We start from the raw sequence: 12,500 nt of genomic DNA on the forward strand, positions 1-12,500 counted from the left end.
TTGAACTGTCAGGGAAGCTGGTCGTCCCTCAAGTGGGCGCCTCTTCTCCCTTCCAGCTGTGTGCCAGCCCAGCAGGGCCATGACAGCACCTGCAGCACCCACCCTGCCCCCCACCCCCACCCCCCGGGGAGAGGGCAGGAACTCACGGTGTGAAGCAAGGAAGCACCACCAAATGAAGATTTGACAAAGTAAGTCAGGGACACCAATGCCATTTAACAGATTTATTGAAATCTACTTGATGCAAGGCACTGTGCTAGGTCCGGTAGGGAATCTGACACGAGGGGCCACCCCTGTCTTCTAGTGGGGGGGGGCAGGGGCAAAGCGCTAGTGCAAGGCTAATTATAGTAAGTGCCATCAAACAAGTTAAGGATGTGGGGAGGGACCAGGAAGGAGCGCCAACAACCCAAAGGACCAAATTTGAAGAGACCATGCCCATTCTTGAAAGGAAACACCCAAAGGGATACAATGAGAACCACAGAATGCTTTGGCACTCCAGCTACAGAGGAGTTCGCAGTTCCTCAAGTTGGCGGGTTTGCTGGAAGTGGTGAGACCCTTCCAAAATAAAGAACTGGGTAGGCGGCGCGTGAAGTTGCACCATGGGGCAAACAGGGTTTGAGTACAGGAACGGTAACTGGACAGAAACAAACTGGTCAAACTCAGTGACACTAGAAGGCATAGGTTTTTCACCCATCTTAGTGGACAGAATACAGTACCACATCGAGAGAGGCATGTACAACAGCTGGGTGGGACTGGGGTCAGGAACATGGACATGGGCTGGGCACAAGAGGAGGAAGCCAACTACGTCATTCTCCAAAGCAGCTGAAAGGTAAAACACAATTAGCTCCCAGCGGATTCCGATAAGCAGAAAGCCACTCAAGCTGTTTCAAGTCAAGGGAGAGTAAGGCGGGGACACAAGGGGACCCACGATGGAGGTCACCAGAAATCTAACATCATGGGAGCAGGCCTCCCTTGTTTGGGGTGCTATGACTGAGGCAGCGCTGGGTAGACCTTTAAGGCGGTGTCGCCCACAGGAAACCCCCTCGATACTGGGAGGGCCTCTCCTTGCAACCCCAACTAGAGACTTTGCTCTTGGTTTCCTTGTTGGCACTTCACAGCTGGAGTCTGGAGGGCTCAGTACACAATCCAGGCATTAGTTCTGGTTGGACCAGTGTGGTTGGAGAATGGGGCACACATGGCACACGACAGGGCCAAGCAAGGGGTACGTGGCTGCAGTACCACATGAGAAAGTGCCACTGGGCAGGGCTCATTCTGAAAACGGGAGGACGGGGGCAACATGACTCATCAACAGTTTCATATTTATAGTAAGCAGCAAAAATGGTAAACAATTCAAACAGTTCTTATACTTTGCAAATCTTTGCAAGTATTCAAAACTCAAAGGAAATGTGGAGGCTTCATCAAGATTAAGGGCCAAGGATCTGTTTCCGGAGACTGGGTATTCTAGACTCTGCCATCTCCTTGCCAAAGGAACGTGTGTGGTTAGGAAGAAAAATGAAATGAGGTAGATACACGAATGCATAGACAAGCATACACAACAGGAAGCTTGATTGCATCTGGCATCTGACGCAGCAGTCTGCCGCTGCCTGGAGAAGCCACACACACTCAACCAGAGGCACAAGCGGGAGCTCGGAGCTCCAGCACACACGGTAAAGCCACAGACCACTTGTGTTTGGAGAGTACAGGCCTTGCCCGCAAGCAGTGATGCGGGAAAGGATGCTGTCTTTAGTGTTAACTCAAGAGGACGCGACAGAAGTTCTGGAATCAAGAGTTGAGAGCAGTAAAGAATGGCATGATGGGAAACCAGGATGCTGCGTCATGGCTGGAGAGAAACGGAGTGGTGATGACAAGGACACTGAGGTCCAATCTAATACTGCGTCCTGGTCTTCCAGAAAACTGGATGAATGACTCATGATTGGGCAAGGTGGCAGGATACTGTTAGGTGTAGGCGCTAGCCTTGCCCCATCAGGGGTGTCAATAGTCTGTACCAAATGACAGTTGTTAACAAATATGGCAGAACGACTCAGAAGAGAAAACTGACACAAAAAGGAAGTAGTGACTTCAGACAAGATTCACAACCACTGCAAGACTGAAGCCACAAGGCCACAGGATCGCTATGGGGCAGGTGTGGCTTCCTTTCCACCTGTAGTCAGGATGGAGGTGCCACTGGGAGCCACTGTTGTGGCCTAGAGGTCATCTGAAAGTATCTTCAGACTAAGGTTACAGGGGTTGCTGTGGGACCCTGCTTCCCAGGAGGGCTTGAGAAAGCCTTCCAAGTTGTGCCTCCTGGAATGTTCTGTCTCAGCCTATTGGGTCCTGGGGGCATACTTCTCCAGGTCACTTGTGCCCCCAAGTACTTCGAGTCAGTCACATCACCCTGGCATCATACCACGTGGCAGGCTCAGCCTGTGGGCTGTGTTTCTGGCTTGCCCTCACTGCTGCTCTTCCTGGCAGAGGCTTCTGGGCTCACCCAGCCCCAGGATGAACAGCTCCTACTGCATGCCACATGGGACATCCACGTGCTCTCCAAACCTATTTTGTAGCCCTCTCCAGGGCACGGTTGCTGCAATTCTGAGCAGGGACTGTAGGGGCCAGCTTCTGGCACCAGGACACGCAGACCATCAGAAGCATGCAGTCTCTCTCTGAGGCTTTGCTGTGTTGCTCACCTTTGGCTTGGCTGCAGAAGTGATGTCAGAGCACGTGGATGAACTTCCCCCAGGTGCTGAAAGAGAAAACTGCCCGACTCGTCCCTTTCTGAAGTTCCAGAGTCACTTACGAGAAGGCTGTGGCAGTTCCACATGACTGCGACAGTCAGGTGAGTCTTGTATTGATGTCTGCTGGGTGGGTCTGCTGCTCAGGCACCGAATCCACTCCAGGCATGGCCAAGGCTCCCACCCCAGGAGCCTCAAGGATGGCGGGCTACTTCCTAGACCAAGTTGGAACCACCCCATTGACCTAATGACACCAGCTCTGCTTTAGACAGCTAGGGATACACTGAAGAAGTCAGAGGGGTATGGCCAGTCCATGCTGGGAGCTCCTCCCTCCCCGCATGGATGGTTGGCTGGTCAGTACTGTCCAGACACGTGTGTGGCAGGAGCAGGCAGTGGCTTCTCCAGCTGGTTCCCATCCTGCCCGCCTGCCTGGACCAGCCACCTTCTGGCTTTCAATATTTTGTTAACAAAATCAAATTCTACAAGAAAATGTCAACGTATCTAACTACCAAAGCAATGAAATTCACGCCTTAACAGACAGCAAAGGATGCTCAGATATGTAAAAAAAAAAAAAATAAAAGTATGCACAAGAAATGTGATAGAATTGCTATGAAGAGCAAGGCAACAACATCATAAAAGAGACCATCACAATCAGAATCGAAAGAGCTGCTGTGTAAAGTCAAGAGAGCCAAGGGAACTGGAGGTCTGGTCAAAGGAGATGAATCTGACAAACTCCATGCAAGAAAGCAACACCGGTACTGAAGCCTCTGACTAAGAGAAAGATGAGGCTGAGTCAGGAGGCCTGGGTCCATCCCCAGTCCTGGCACCAGCGAGCCAGAGGATGACAACAGCTCCGACGACAGGCTACCTTAATGGCGTGAGCCTCTGGAGGAGCACGGGAGGGAGGTCCTGTGCCCCGCTCCGTTCCGAGTTGGAAGTGGAAGGGCTAGAGAAGTAACCGCAGACCCCTAGTAGGCTCTGGTTTTCCCCCGAAAGGAGGCACCACCTTACTTTGGAGTCCAGGAGATTTCCTTGTATTCATAGGGGTGCCCTTGCACATAGCTCTGCCCGAGGACAAGACCTACCACCCAAAACAAGCCTGGTGGATGCTCGTTCCGGATACATATGGGAATCAGCAGATTCAGTTACAGAAAAAGGGGAATTTAACCACAATCCTAGGAGTATGACCTCACAACAAGTTTTAGATGCCCAAATATTTTAAAGGCCATTAAGAGAAAAGCAACTTCTTGTTAGGGTGTAAAATCATGGGGCAAATGAGAAAAAGAATCGTTCTAGTGTTATGTGAGTATACATGTGTGACGAGGAGGAAATTCCTAGTCAGCATTAGGCAGGGATTGTCACAGCACAGCACGGCACACAACTCACAGCACGTGCGTCAAATGATGGCTGGGCGGGGGCTCGGAGGGTGATGAAGATGGTGAGGGCAGCCATGTGTGTGAACAGCTAGGATGACATGACCTCTGCATGGGGGAGTGTTATCTATGTTAATATATTATTCTTTGTAATATGTGATTTATAACATGTCTGGATAAATCAATTTATAAATTAAATATAAGATATCTGCACAAGCTATTTACATCCCTAAAATTGATGAATTCAAGTAGGTCAATACACTTTGGGGCATCTTCTCTCTAGGAAAGTTGGGCTGCCATTCTCTGAGGCTATCACCAGAAGGCAGGCTGGCTCAGTTTCTGGGGGGGGGAGGAGTTTTCTGAGCCACCAGGTCATCTCCTACCCAGTGCAGTCCTCTCTCTCTCATTCTGCTTCCAGGTCTCTGGACAGTACCCCCCTGGAGACACCCGATGCCAGTCTGAGCAGCCCACGTGACTTCCAATGGGCATCTCGGGCAACACGGACACTAAGAAATTGCTGGTGGCAGTAGAAATGAGGTTTGACTTTCCCAAGGACAGTATCTAGATGCGTTACAAAACTACTCATCTCCTTTGACTCTGCCCACCTGGGGCGCACCGCCCGGTGGCCTGCCTACTCCTGGTGGCTGGGCTGGTGCTTGTGCAGCGCCGAGCGGCGCTTGAACACGCGGCCACACTGGCTGCACTCGCAGCGGCGTGCCCCACTGTGGGTCCTGCGGTGGCGGCTCAGGCCCGAGCTCCTGCGGAAGGCCTTGCCACACTTGTCGCACTCGTAGGGCTTGAGGCCGCTGTGGATGCGCCGGTGCTTGATGAGGTCGGACGGGCCACGGAACGCCTTGCCGCAGTCACCGCACACGTAGGGCCGCTCGCCCGTGTGGATGCGCTGGTGCTCCAGCAGGCTGGAGCTCTGGCGGAAGGCCTTGCCACACTGGCCACACTCGTAGGGCCGCTCGCCCGTGTGGATGCGCCGGTGCTTGGTGAGCTCCGAGCTGCGGCGAAACAACTTACCGCAGTGCACGCAGCCGAAGGGCTTGGCGCCGCTGTGGATGCGCTGGTGCTCGGCCAGCCCCGCCACCCCGCGGAAGGACTTGCCGCAGTCGTCGCAGTCGAAGGGCAGGTGGCCCGTGTGCGCACGCTGGTGCTTGAGCAGCTCCTGGCGGCCCAGCAGCTCACGGCTGCACACGCTGCAGGCGAACGGCTTGTCCGCTGCGTGTGCCTTCAGGTGGCGGAAGAGGTGGGTGTCCACCTTGAAGGTGCGCCCACACTCCTCGCAGTCGAAGGGCTTCTCGCGGCTGTGCACACGCAGGTGCTGGCTGAGGCCCGCGTTCTTCTTAAAGCGCTTCCCGCACTCCTCACACTCGAAGGGCTTCGCCTCCCGCTCCAGCTGCTCGCGCTTCTCCACCGCCTCCTCCAGGACACGGCTTGGGCCGGGCCGGGGCTCGGGGGCCAAGTGGCTCTGCCGGTGCTCGTTGAAGGCGGCTGCGCCCCTGAACACCTGCCTGCAGTCACCGCACTCCCAGCCCTTCTGCTGGCTGTGGATGCGCTGGTGTTGCACCAGGAGGACCTTCAGACGGAAGGTATCCCCACACTCTTTACATGCAAAGAAATGCTCCACCAGCAGATTCTGGGGGCTCCCCACCTGGCCCCCAGAGCCCCCATTCTGTTTGACCTCTGGGCTGGGCTGTGTGGCCCTGGGCAAGCTCGTGGACGCCATCTCCCAAGGCTGGGCGTCTTCACCCATTGTCCTGTGATGGGCCCCAGGGGGCTCTCTGCAGGGAGAAGAAGACACTGGAATAGCCCACAGCCACGGGAATGCCCTCCTCAGCCACTCCACAGCAATACCCGCCCCCAGTTGAAGGCTGGGCAGGCCTGGAGGCCACAAGGCAGGGGCCCAGATGATCAGGAGAAGGGCTTCGTGGGGATGGGACAGCTGCCTCCAGCCAGTCTCCCCTCTCAGACTCAGGAACAGTTACCCCCAATACTCAGCCAAGCCACCCGCATATTTCTGCATGCTCTGTCACTCACCAGAGTCCCGGACTGGATCCTGGGTGGGGACAGGCCAACAGCAGTCTAGTTGTACCAGGTCAGGCACTGGGACAAGAACTCCTGTTTGTGGATAAGAGAATGGAGGTCAGTGTCAGCCCCAGAGCCCACTGAGCGAGTGACAGAGGCATGGGCAGGGCCTTTAGTAGGGAAAGCGCTCAGTCCTGGGAGTGGGCTGCCCATGGCCTTGCCAACCCTCCCCATGTGTGCCTGCTCACGTTAACCTCTCTCTCAGTAGCAAACTGCACCAAACAGGCTGAGCCATTTCAGTAAGTGTGTGTGTGTGTGTGTGTGTGTGTGTGTGTGTGTGTCAAAATTTGCCCAGAGTGGTGAGTTCCTTTTAATCTTTCTCAACAAAACTGGGAGGGCTTCTTTCTGTGCCACTGGTGGTGGGGAGCAGTCCTGCTCCTTGTCAAAGCCAGTGTGACAGCCCTGTGCCATTTCCCCTCTGCCATGGGGGTCTGTACGGGGCTGCACAGCTGGGGAATCCTTACCTCTGGAGGTGATGTCTTTACAGAATGTGGAATCCTCAGCTCAGACAGGTCCAGCCTCCTCTGCTCCCCTTTCCATGAGGTACTGAGTCCTGCTATCAAATGTCACCGAGCCCTGAAAGAATCCCAGGGATGATCAGTCCTTCCACCCATTCCAGAGTGAGACGGGCTCACTGCTGGGAGTCCCAGTGCAAGGGGTGCACGGGTGTCAGATGCCCCAGAAGATCCTGACCAAGCACTCCAGGATCTGCACTCTGGCCCTGCCCCAGGTCTTCTCAGAGGGGCTGAGACGGTGGGAGTGACAAGCCTAATGGTTCTGTTTTCCAGCAGGTGTAAGAGGCCACACCTGGGTGAATTTGGTGCTACTGTGTGTCTTGCAGGAGTGACAGAATGACAAAGGTCAGCCTCAGGGAAGGAGAGGTTCCCTAGAGGGGGGCTGGGTGGTAGTGCAGTGGATTAAGTGCACATAGTACGAAGTGCAAGGACTCTTGCAAGGATCCTGGCTCGAGCCCTCAGCTCTCCCACCTGCAGGGGGGGGGTTCTCTTCACAAGTGGTGAAACATGTCTACAGGTAGGTGTCTTTCTCTCCCCCTCTGTCTTCCCTTCCCCTCTCAATTTCTCTCTGTCTTATCCAATAAAATTGAAAAAAAAAAGGCCACAGGAATTCAGGCACCCAGCCCCAATGATAACACTGGTGGTGAGAGAGAGAGAAAGAGAGAGAGAGAGAAAGGGAGAGAGAGAGAGAGAGAAACTCCCTAGAGAGGCAGATGGAAACAAGCTCACCCAGGCCTCCTCAACCTCATGAGTGCCTGCTGGGACCAGGCTTCTGGGGCTCCACAGCGGTGGAGGGCAAACAGAACTAGTCAGAAGGCTGGGAGTGGCAGCAGCCCTGTCTCTTGGTCCTTGCCTTTAAGTCTTGGCGTCATCTCTTGCATGGTGTCTGAACGACAAGGCAGAGGGTCAGGAATCCTGAGACAACAGACCCCAAAGTCTGGGGAAAGTGGGCTGGCAAGGAATGAGTATGGGCAGGCTGGAGGGAGCCCCAGCAATGCAGGTATACCCCAGAGACGAGCGACAGATGGGGGTGGAGACAATGCTAGGGAGACTTGCTCTGAGAGAGGTGGGCCCCAGGCCTCTCAGCAGCACCCTGAAGCCACTCCCCTTAGGAGCATCAGAAGTAACTAGACTTTTCAATGATGAAAAAAAAAAAAAAAAAGAAAAACCTGACCAGGCTGCCAGAGGCAGGAGAGGGGGGGCAAGGAGCAGCAGCCGGGCTTCCTATGGCTGCAAGGCCCCCCTTTAAGGCCACACCCCAGTCCATAGAGAACGCTCTCGCTGACAGGGAACAGCTGTGGACAAGAGAGGATGTTTCTTTGGCACAGGCAGCAAAACGAAATGTGGAACAAAACAGCTGGGAAAAGCAGCCTCAAAGAAATACTCTTCCAACACTAACTTGCTAATGGAAGCTAGGAATCCCGAGTACTAGTTACCTTTTTCTTCCAAACTACAAACACTGTGAAGTGCAGTAAGATGCTATCGCAGATGTGTGTGCAACCAGCGGTCTCCCACTTTGGGGACTTCAAAGAAACAGAAACACATTCTCTGTTCTGATGTCAGGTCAATTCAATTTGATTCACAATTAAATGAAAAGAAAGCATTTCTACACTAGCACACAGAGTACAAACTCCACCCACTCCAGAAAGGCTTCACCTCAAATTTGATGTCATGTTAGAAGGGATGGACAGAGCCTTCCAGGTCTGGCCAGAATGGGGCCATGGGGAACAGAAAGTCCTGCCACAAATATGTGGGGAGCTGCATAAATTAGATGGGAGCCAGCAGCCTCTGCTGCCCAGCTTTCTGCCTGAACGTCGTTTCCAGATTGAGAATTCAGGGAAGTGGGTCCAAACAGAGCTTGGTGACTTCTGTAAGTTGAAGAGACACAGATCAGCATTCAGAGCAACAGCTGAAAAGTTGCAGAGTTCCAGAAAGGAAGGAACTATGCAGAAAAAGGAGTTCTGAAAATCTACTGAAGGCTCCTGTGACTACTCTCCTGATTGCTCATTCACGCATGCATGGAGAGAAATTCCATGAAACTGAGGGGGGGGGATGAGAGGAAGTAGTGAGCTGAACAATTCCCAGGATGCAAAGGTGTTCACAATCCAACCAACTAGAGTGCAGAGTGCCCAGGAGTCACCTAGGCATTCAGTGGGGAATCAGCTTGGCGATGACTGAGTAGGAGGGCTAGCGGATTCCTGGAGCCCTAGCTACCAGAGCTCAAAACAGGCCTCCAAGGGGTGAAACCATGCCATAAATAAGCCCTTCTCCCAAAAGTTCGACACATTTCAAAGCAAGACAGCAAAAGTCGAGACATTCCACTTGGAAATTACTGAAGCGTCAGGCAGAAAATGTAACCCATGGCCAGACCACTGAAACTCTCAGAAATGACAGTTGACAGACCTCAGACAATATGATCAAAGAAATAGGGACCAAAAAACATAACAAATCAAACCAAAACCCACGTAGGTACATCAAGGTATGTCATAATCAGATGGATGAAAACCAGGATAAAGAGAAATTCTGACCACAGTCAGAGGGAGAGAGGTTCCCTACAGAGGAGTAAAGAGAAGAACAGTGGCTGATGTCTCAGGAATCAGGCACACCAGAAAACAGCTGAATGGCATGTGGACACTGCTAAAGGGAAAAAAAAGGGTCAAGCTAGAATTACCATCCACAGAGAATATCCTCCCAGAATGAAGATGAAAAGGCTTCTTTTCAGACAACACTCTCTGAGAGAATCTCCTGCTAGCAGCCCTGTATGGAAGATGCTGAAGAAAGTCCTTCAGGTGAGGAGAAAGGACACCGTGCTGAAGTGTGGTTCTGCACAGAGCAATGGTGAGCCTTTGCAAGGGAAGCAGATACACGAGAAACCATGGAACTTTCTCACTTCTCCCCTTTCTAGCTCTTGAAAAAGACAAACAGGTCATTAGGGTGGAAGTATTAACACGGAAACGTAGGGTTTACCTCATACATGGAAGCAAGCTGTACAATTGTATGTCTTGGCAAGTCTCCACTGATACATGCTAATACCTCAGTTGTGGAGAAAAAAAAATCGCAATTCCACACACACACAAAAAGAATAAAAAAGAAAAGAAAGAAAGAAAAAGAAAAGAGTAGTAACTCCAGAGACGAATGGTACAAACAATAGGGGAAAATAACGGATGGGAACATGGCAACAAACAAGACAGCCAACTAAAACCCAACCATACTGACAACCAACTTAATGAAAATGGAATCTAAGTAAAAGGGAAATTATAAGAATTGAAAAAACAAACAAACAAAGAAACAGGGGTGGCACACCTGGCTGAGCATACACATTACCATGTACAGGGGCCTGGGCTCAAGCCCCTGTTCTCTGTCTGCAGGGGGAATGCTTCACAGGCAGTGAAGCAAGGTTGCAGGTGTCTCTCTCTCTCCCTCTCTCTCCCTCCCCTCCCCTCTCAATTTCTGTCCTAACAAATAAAATAGCAAGAGGGGAGAAAATGAAACCATGTGTACTTGGAGTGGTGGATTCAGTGTTGGCACCAAGCTCCAGTGATAACCCTGGTGGCAATAAAAAAAATAATAAAAAAAAAACCCAACACCAGACTCAACAGCAGACCTGTGTCAGCACATTTGCTCAAGAACAGGTCACGCGCCAGTGATGCCTCTGTATGACCTATGCATACTGCAGGCTGGAGCAGTTAGGTGTGTTTGACTACACCCTACAGTGCTCTCACAGTGACGAAGTCCCCGAGCGACACAACTGTTAGAATGCCTACCCTCTGCAAGTGGCATATGACTGCATGTGCTGTCTGTGAGAAGCCTGAAATGCCATGCCAAAGACTAAAGGCAAAGAGATGCAAAACTCACCACTAGCAGGGGAGGTGGCTCAGAGTCTAGAGTCCCCAGTTCATACTAAGCACCACATATGCCAGACCTGAATGGTGCTGTGGTCTCTTGCTCTCGTAAAAATAAACAAATCGGGGGGCTGGCGGTAGCATAGTGGGTTAAACACACATAGCTAGCACAAAGTGCAAGGACCAGCCTAAGGATCCCAGTTCAAGCCCCTGGCAGGAGGGGGGTTGGTGTCGCTTCACAGGCAGTGAAGCAGGTCTGCAGGTGTCTATCTTTCTCTCCCCCTCTCTGTCTTTCCTTCCTCTCTCCATTTCTCTCTATCCTATCCAACAACAATGGCAGCAATAACAACAATAATAATAACTACAACAATAAAACAAAAAGGCCAACAAAGGGGGAAAAATGGCTTCCAGGAGCAGTGGATTCGTAGTGCAGGCAGTGAGCCCCAGAGATAGCCCTGGAGGCAAAAAAAAAAGTGCATTTAAAAATAAACAAACCTTTAAATAAATAGGTCAACTGAAGTGTGAAAAAAAAAACCGAAAAGAAAAAAAAAACAAACAAAAACACATGCTCCAGATGCCAGCAAGGGGAAGAGTAATACCGATGCATGAAAACACATGGCAAGGGGCCTGACGCTTTGTGGCTGAGGCAAGTGGGAAGAGCATTACAGTCACTCCCTGAGAAACCCAGCCTGTGACAGCCGTCTGTCTTACTGCCTGCAGGCCACAAACCCAAGGCCTTAGCTTCCCATTGCTCCCAGCCCACTGGCCTTGTGGCTCCAGGCAGGCCAAGGCCAGGTGGCTGCACCCAAGGATTCTGGCAGTCTCTTTTCTGGTGACTCTGAGCCCCTGCATCTGTAGCAAGCAGCTCCGGGCACTGAGTGGGCACACAATACACAGTAGGGCAAGCTAATCAGTATGGGGAGAGGGGCACAGTGGTTTGAGTCAACTTACACTCCAAGTATGTGCAGCTCTGCCTTCTGCTCTAAGGAGAAGGCCTGGCCACAACAGGCAAAGTGACTCATTGTCCCAGCTCTCAAGACCTGAGCCTCTCTCGAGGAAGCACACCAGCGAGAAGAGCATACCCCCTCCAGCATGGGTCATGTGCAGAGAAGCATGTTCTCAAACCCTAAGCTCACAGGTGACTTTGGGGACTGACTGTCCATCCATTGCCCTGGCAGCATGGCATCCTGGACCCTTGCTGCACAAGAGGCATGCCAACACTCTCTCCCTCTCACAAGGCTCTTCCAGGCCACCCACATCAACAGGCAAATCCCACTGAAGCATTCCATTTAACCAAGCAGATCCTACCCAAGTGCTTTTGCTTAATTGGCCTGATTAACTATTGAAACCCTGGGGCTCCAAGTCCTGAGCAAGTTACTGGTTATTTATTTTTGCCCATGGAGCCGCCAGAGCAACCCTTCCTGAAGCTGGCCAACCCAGGCCTTAACTTGGGTCCACTTGAGATGCCACCCATGGGAACAGAGCTGGGGACAAACAGAGACCATTCAGAAGGTGTGCGGGGGAGGGGGAGCAAGGCCTGCTGTCACAAAAGGAAGCCAGAGCAGCAGCATAATTAAGCGAGTGCATTGGGTAGATGCTTCAGGAGAAGCAGAGCGATCACTGGGAGATAATGCGCATTACCCCCCACTGCAGTGAGAAATGGAATTGTCAGCAATCCTGGAGATGGCCAGATCGCTCCAAAGCCAGGCACCGGCACAACTGCTCTACTTTAAAATGGTGGAACTAATCTGGAAAGGAAGCTAGCTGCTGTGACCAAAGTGACAAATGCAGGTGGCCCCTGCCTTCAAAAAAAACTCTGGAGGGCTAGAGAAAGGAAAGAGATTGTCATTATGCTGATGCAGAGGGCGATGCTGACCTTGAACATCAGGCGCTGCTTCCCAGGGTCAGAAAGCACCCCCATCTCTAAGCAGTCCCACCCCCCTTCCAGTTCTT

At 52.1% G+C, this 12,500-nt stretch overlaps 1 non-coding gene across 2 annotated transcripts in view; it reads right to left on the bottom strand.

Annotated features, from left to right (window-relative positions):
- LOC103124191 (uncharacterized) overlaps nucleotides 1-12,500 on the bottom strand; it is a 19,606-nt gene that overhangs the window by 4,230 nt on the left and 2,876 nt on the right. Inside the window, exons 2-4 of one of the 2 annotated variants that reach the window (XR_009547551.1) lie at nucleotides 7,435-7,591; nucleotides 6,655-6,766; nucleotides 6,143-6,223 (exon numbers count right to left, since the gene is read on the bottom strand). This is a non-coding gene — a transcript (uncharacterized LOC103124191). The remainder of the gene's footprint in view (nucleotides 1-6,142; nucleotides 6,224-6,654; nucleotides 6,767-7,434; nucleotides 7,592-12,500) is intronic. The other variant, XR_009547552.1, reaches the window with a different exon arrangement.

The sequence above is a fragment of the Erinaceus europaeus genome, chromosome X (assembly GCF_950295315.1).
Source record: "Erinaceus europaeus chromosome X, mEriEur2.1, whole genome shotgun sequence".
Classification (NCBI taxonomy): Eukaryota; Metazoa; Chordata; class Mammalia; order Eulipotyphla; family Erinaceidae; genus Erinaceus; species Erinaceus europaeus.